The sequence below is a fragment of the Elaeis guineensis genome, chromosome 4 (genome assembly GCF_000442705.2).
Source record: "Elaeis guineensis isolate ETL-2024a chromosome 4, EG11, whole genome shotgun sequence".
In the NCBI taxonomy this organism is placed as follows: Eukaryota; Viridiplantae; Streptophyta; class Magnoliopsida; order Arecales; family Arecaceae; genus Elaeis; species Elaeis guineensis.
Genome location: NC_025996.2, coordinates 121,825,127 through 121,831,774, shown reverse-complemented (window position 1 = coordinate 121,831,774; position 6,648 = coordinate 121,825,127).

Here is a 6,648-nt window from a genome sequence, read left to right as displayed (position 1 = left end):
GGACTTCTTTGTCTTTGTTGTTTCAAGTCAAAGCCAATGTCAGAGTACTCGTCATGGTAGTTACTCCAACATTCAATGCCAACTTGGAGGCACTCAACATCAAGACCACTACTAATTGAGCATAGCAGCAATCAGATCATCGCTACAGAGGCTTGTAGTGACTCCCATCCAATATTTCCAATTTAAAAGTAAATGAGCCAAGATCTCCAACAACCCTCTCAGCTCGATACCATGGTTGGGATGATTCCCAATGAAAATAGGTTGGCACAATAGGAAGGATCCTTGATGCCCTCTTTGGAGGATTGATTGATTAAAAATGCAACACATAGCCATGAAGTCTAGGAGAACATAGGCAATGACCACAACTGCCTAGCGGGATGTACCCCTGGAGTCCAATAGATGTTTGCAGAGCCCATGAAGTGCTCTTTCTTCGCAAGAGCTACAACCAGACCTGTCGATCACTGCCAAGCAGTTTCTTTTACTCATAAAATAGATTCAGATATTGACCACCACCATTCAACACCTATAGCAGAAGGCTACTAATAAGCAGTAGTAGCAGCCACAACAATAGCCATAGTAGAGTTGCACATCAGGAGATGAAGATGACTCAATGCAGTTGAGTCATGATACTCATCTTTAGCATCTAGGACATGCCCAACGCAATTATTATATACTTTAACCAATGGAGCACAAGACGAGGGAGAAGGCATCGATACCCAAGCTCACTATCTATTAAGAGTTCAATGTTGGGCCATTTGTCCCACCACTGATCAAAGAGAATCTCCAGGAGGGAGGTTGACCTTGATCGCAGGCTCAAGAAAATAGATTACTACTTTGAGGCTTTAGGAGGCTGCAATGCAGAACTCGAGGATAATGTTGACTTTCCAACCGACTCCTAATTCTCAACCAAGATCATAAAGGAACTCCTTTCCCTCACTTCAAGATGACACAACCTAGAGATCTATGATGGGACTATTGATCCCCTCAACCACTTAGAGAGCTTCAAGGTCCTCATGATGCCTTAGGGAGGCATCAATGTAGTACTTTACCAAGCTTTCCAAGTTGCTTTTTGGATGGTAACTTGATTGTAGTACATCAGGCTAAAGCCAAACTCAATACACTCTTCTAAGAAATTAGGCTGATTATTCACAGCACACTTCATCAACATCTACAAGCAAAAGAAAAGTTCAGAGTGCTTACTTGCTGTCATGCCACAAGATGGATAGTCCCTCAACGACTATGATAATTGCTTCAACAAGGTGACCCTAGAAGTGCATAACTTGAATTACTTGATCTTGATGTCTGCATTAAAGTACAGACTAGGGACATCTCAGTCCCTTTCTCTCTTGAGAAGACATCCTTGAGAAGCTTTTTTGAGCTCCTTGCTTGAGCTAAAAAATATGCAAATGTTGAAGAAGCTATGGCAGCTCAATAAGAGTCAATCAAAAATAGGCCTACCAAGAAAAAGAATAAATGGGCTCAAGAGGAAAAAAATAAGCCTAGAAGGAAGCCAATGATGGGCAATCTGAAAGAATAGTGCCCTACAAGCCAATCACATGGATGATGCGATGGGACTATTCTAAATTATCTTCTTGCTTAGTTGCATGATATTGATTATTTTATACTTTTATGAGATATTATGTTTCGTTATTTGCTATATCATATTCATGATTATGACGAACCCAATGGATTAGGATAATGATTTTAGAGCTATGATGAGATCATACCAGTAAGAACTAAAATCTTGATAGCTCTAGTCTAAAATATTTTCAGTCATAGGATTATCGAGTTGGAGATCGATGATGTCGAAAAGACTGGTACATCCTATGTACGCTCAACGGAGAGGGTAATTGATCTCATAATCATTTGTATGATGACACTAATACAAAGATGTAGATGCTCATTAAAAAATGAGTTTACTGAACTGATCCATAGAAAGAATATCTGATGGAACCTTACAGTATATCAACAGATAGTTCTCCAATAGGAGTGATGTAAGTGATCTTTTGACCTGAGATCACTATGGTGTCTTATGTATATGGATCCCTATTTTGGTTCATTCCCTAACATGCTATTTTGAGATATTTATGGGATGTTTTGGATTTGGTGAAGTGTATATAGAGGTTGTGAGTGATCAACAAAGAATCGATCACTCCTTGTAAGAGGAGAGAACATCCTATGTGGTCTCATAGGATGGTGACTCAGGGAGTCTCTGGCTAGAGCATGGATGAATATTAAAAAAAAATTTTACTAGTTCATCGATCAAGTCATCATCATCAGATTAAGATATATATGGATAGATATTTAGACTTGACATGATTTTATGCTCATGGTTTATCCAGGATATTATGTGATCGAAGGATTGAATTGCATGATAACTCACCACAGAAGAAAAATTTTTGTATTCTATCAAATGTCACATCTTCTGGATAGTCATGATATGTTGTTAGATGTCAATCTTGACTTGTAAATTTTAGTGAATTAAAAAAGTTTAATTCAACAAATTAATTAGAAGTGTTCTAATTAATTGATGGATTTGGGTTCATTGTGTATTGGACCTAATTGGATTAGGTGCATATGAATCTGACCTACTGCTGACTAGATGTGAATCCAATGGATCACATACGAAAGAGAATTAATCTTGAATTTTTGATTAGATGTTGTTGAACCTAATTGAATCAAGATTTGATCCTAATGGGTTTAGATCAAGCATGCTAGCACATGTTTAAACCCACATTCCTAATCTTTTTGGATTTATATTTGCATTGGGCTTTGATTGGTCAAAGTTAACATTATGATGGACTAAGTAATGAGTCCATGGCTCCATGACATTTTGGGCATCCAAAGAGTTGGATAAATGGAAGTCTCCATGCAATTAGGAAGGGGTTCACACCATCTTCTCTCCCACGAAAGGTTGTTTCACGCACATTACTATTTCCTCTTACATCTTTGGTATTCCTCACATGTTGGATTGATGTGGAAAAAATTTGTAATGCCATGAGATGGCATATACCATCCTTATCCCTTGATTAAAGGTGTCCATGACTCCTAGAATTCTTGCATGCCATGCGTGAAAGTTATTTCATGTGCTTAAGAGGAGTAAGAGAGAAGGACTCCTGCTCTTTTTGACGCCTCTTAAGATTTGGCATCCAAGTGTTGGATGCAGTTTGAGGAATTAAATGGCTTCCAAGAGTTGGTTTAAAATGGGATTCCACATTAAAACATGTGTGTGGCTTTTGGCGTTTGGAATTACATCCAAGTGTTGGATATAAATGGAAGAAAATCATCCAAGATAAAGTAGCTCTTGATGCCCCTTGGAGAGAAGGAAGAAATTAGATTTTGTTTTCCCATTGTGTGGTTCCTAATGTCTAAGAGTTGGATGCTAGGAAGATTTCTTCCGGCCTCATTTGTTCCACACAAAAAAGGTTTTCACATTTTAGTGTTTCTAGGCCCAAAGCCTAGAAGTCCTTCTGAGAGAAGGACTCTTCCCTACTGTTGCCCAGCTATGCAACCCAAGAGGGGGGGTGAATTGGGTTTCTAAAAAATTTTAAGCCCAACAGATAACTTATGAAGAACAAAACAATGGCTTTAAAACAATATTAATTAACTAAAGCAGTATTGCAAGGATATAATAAAGAAATAAGATAAAGCGATAAAGCACACCACAAACACAAGGATTTATAGTGGTTCGGTGCTAACCTTGCACCTACATCCACTCCCCAAGATCCCACTTGGGAATTTTAATCCACTATCCTTTGTATTCAACCCGAATACAAAACGTCGGAAACTCCGACACTAGCTATCCCAAGCTAGAATACAAGACGTCGGAAACTCCGACCCTAGCTATCCCAAGCTAGAACACTTGTTTCCCGGGTACAAGCAAACCCAAAACACTCCGATTTCAGGTTCGGATCAACCTTTCCTTGTTTTGGAAATCCTCCAAAAACAAGAGCAAAAACTCACAAGGAGTAAGAATATTTAGAGCACAGATGAATACAATAACAGCTCCTTAAATGAGCAAATATAACAATAAAAGCTTTACTCAAATGAAGAACCCCTTTTTCAGATTTTCTCAAGATGAATGAACGGTTGAACGCTTGAGAAGAGGTTGATTGTTGATTGAAGATCTCTTGAAAGCTTTGAACGATCTCTAGATCAAGGTTGAAAACAATCGACTTGAAAGATTCTCTCTTTGAATGCTCTTGCTTTTCTTTTTCACAAACTCTCTTGAATATTGTGGATCCTCTCTCTTCTTCTTGAATATTTCGTTGATCTCAGATTTAGGATCCTCTCTTCTCTTTTGATCTCACGTTTGATCTCCCGATTTCCACACTTTTTCTTTGCAATTTGATCTGCTATTTAATCTGCAATTTCCTTTCACCATTTTAAGCATTTTATGGCATTAGTAGCAAGAGAAAACAATTTAGGCAGATAAAGAGCCGTTAGAGGATTTTTAGGAAGCATAAATGGCAATTAAAACGGCAAAAAAATAGCCGTTGCTGACATTTCCCGTCGCAGGGGTCGACTCATGAGTCGACTCATGCTTCAGGAGTCGACTCATGAGTCGACTTCTGTTGCAACAGACCAGAAGATCTGATTTCTGGATTTTTGGCTCAAATCAGCAGAGGTCGACTCATGAGTCGACTCATGCCTTGTGGGTCGACTCATGAGTCGACTCACAGGTCGTGCCAAGTCAAAAATCCAGCGTGCCATGGGAATTTTTTGCGTGCCATTCAGCTCATAGTGCCATGAGTTGACTCATGAGTCGACTCATGCACTTCAAACCTTCATAACTTCAAAAATATAAGTCCAAAACAATGAAATTTTCACCAATAGATTTCAAATCATTTGTTCTACCAAATGGTACTATCAAATCAGGATTTTAGTGAAATTACGATTTTGCCCTTGAAGAGCATAAGGACTTTTTCAATTGTTTGTATCCCTTCAATCTGCTTTGTAATCATCAAAATCAATCTAGGAGCAACAATCTCCCCCTTTTTGATGATGACAAAACATATGAACAAAAATATTTATGTTAATGCATTAATTTCAAAAGAATCCATTATAGGTGTATATGCTTGAAAAGAGTATGATTCTTTTGGCATGTAATATAAATGCAAAAATAGTTTGTCCATTTTCTTAAAGATTTGAAAAGGGTATTAGATCATTTTGAGTTCAAGATATATCAGAGCAAGAGAAGATAAATAACTTTTTCTATGTATCAGAGCAAAAATAATTTTTACAATGATATCAGAAAAGATTTTATAATGTATCAGAGCAAGAAAATTTTTAATGTATCAGAGAAAATTTCATACAGTATCAGAGCAAATGTTATAATATATTAGAGAAACCTTCACACTGTATCGGATCAAATGTTATCATGTATCAGATCAAGTTGAAAGAAATTGTAGGATGTATCAGAGTAAAACAAATTTCTTATTGATGTATCAAGGTGAGTAAAATTTCAAAAGCAAGTTTGAATATCAGAGCTATATATAAAAAAATACTTATTTGCATTGTACTCATGATTTTGCTTTTGATGGATAACTTTTTGTTAAAGTTCTGTCTGATACCAAATTTTGATACCAAAATTTCTCAAAGTTTTGTTTAATCTTTCAATCCTTGTTTTTGTCTAATTTCTCCAATATTTGTTTAATTTCTTCAATATTTTTTTAATTTAATTTCTCCCCCTTTTTCTCATAATTTAGGGTTTTGCTTTTTGTCTAATTTCAATTTTTGTTTAATTTTAATTTCTCCCCCTTTTTGACATCATCAAAATAGTTAACTCTTCTTTTCCTTTTCTGAAATATTCTTTAATTTCTTCCTCTTTAGAGTTTTTCACAGATGTTTGCTCCCCCTTAATATAGCAATTATCAATAGCAAACAACAACAAGGAGAAGATAATATTTCAATAGATGTATCAGAGATTGAAATATAACCAAAATATAATCATTACAAAGATATAGGTAAAAGATGATTTCATTAATATCATAATTGTTTCAATACATAAAATTCAACCAGCTAAATGTCAATACATGGCCCCAAGGTATAGATCCTAGAACAAGATACTAACTCCTAGACTAGTAAAGATCAAGATAAGTCAATGATCAAGACAAATCATGGATCGGAGTCATCAGATATGGTATGAGAAGATGATGGATCAGAAGTGCGTCCTCTACCCCGTCTGCCTCTGCCACGAGTAGGAGAACGAGATGAACTGGGAGGCTGAGAACGCTGAGATACTAGGGCTGATACCATGAGTCTGATAGAATCAAGTACGTTCAGTGCTCTGGAAACAGATTGAAGTAGAGCAGTGAACTGGGTGGTAGCATGCTCACTCGATCCTCTGATCTCTTTCCTCAGTAGCTCATATCCACCTTCTAATGCTCCTCTGAGCCTTCCAGCCTCTGCAGTGAGGTCTGTGACCTCAATAGTAGACTCCTGTGGCTGGGGATGGGCCAATGCAAGACTTGCCCCTGCAAGTCAAGAACTCTGCCAGTAAGTCTCCAGACTGTATCCTCAAGCTGCTGTATCCTGACGGACTGATCTGAAATCATCTGAAATACAGTGGAGATGTGGGGAGTAATGGTCTGATCAGAAGAAGTAGCTCCAGGTGCAAAAGAAGTACTACTCCACTGGCTAGACAAC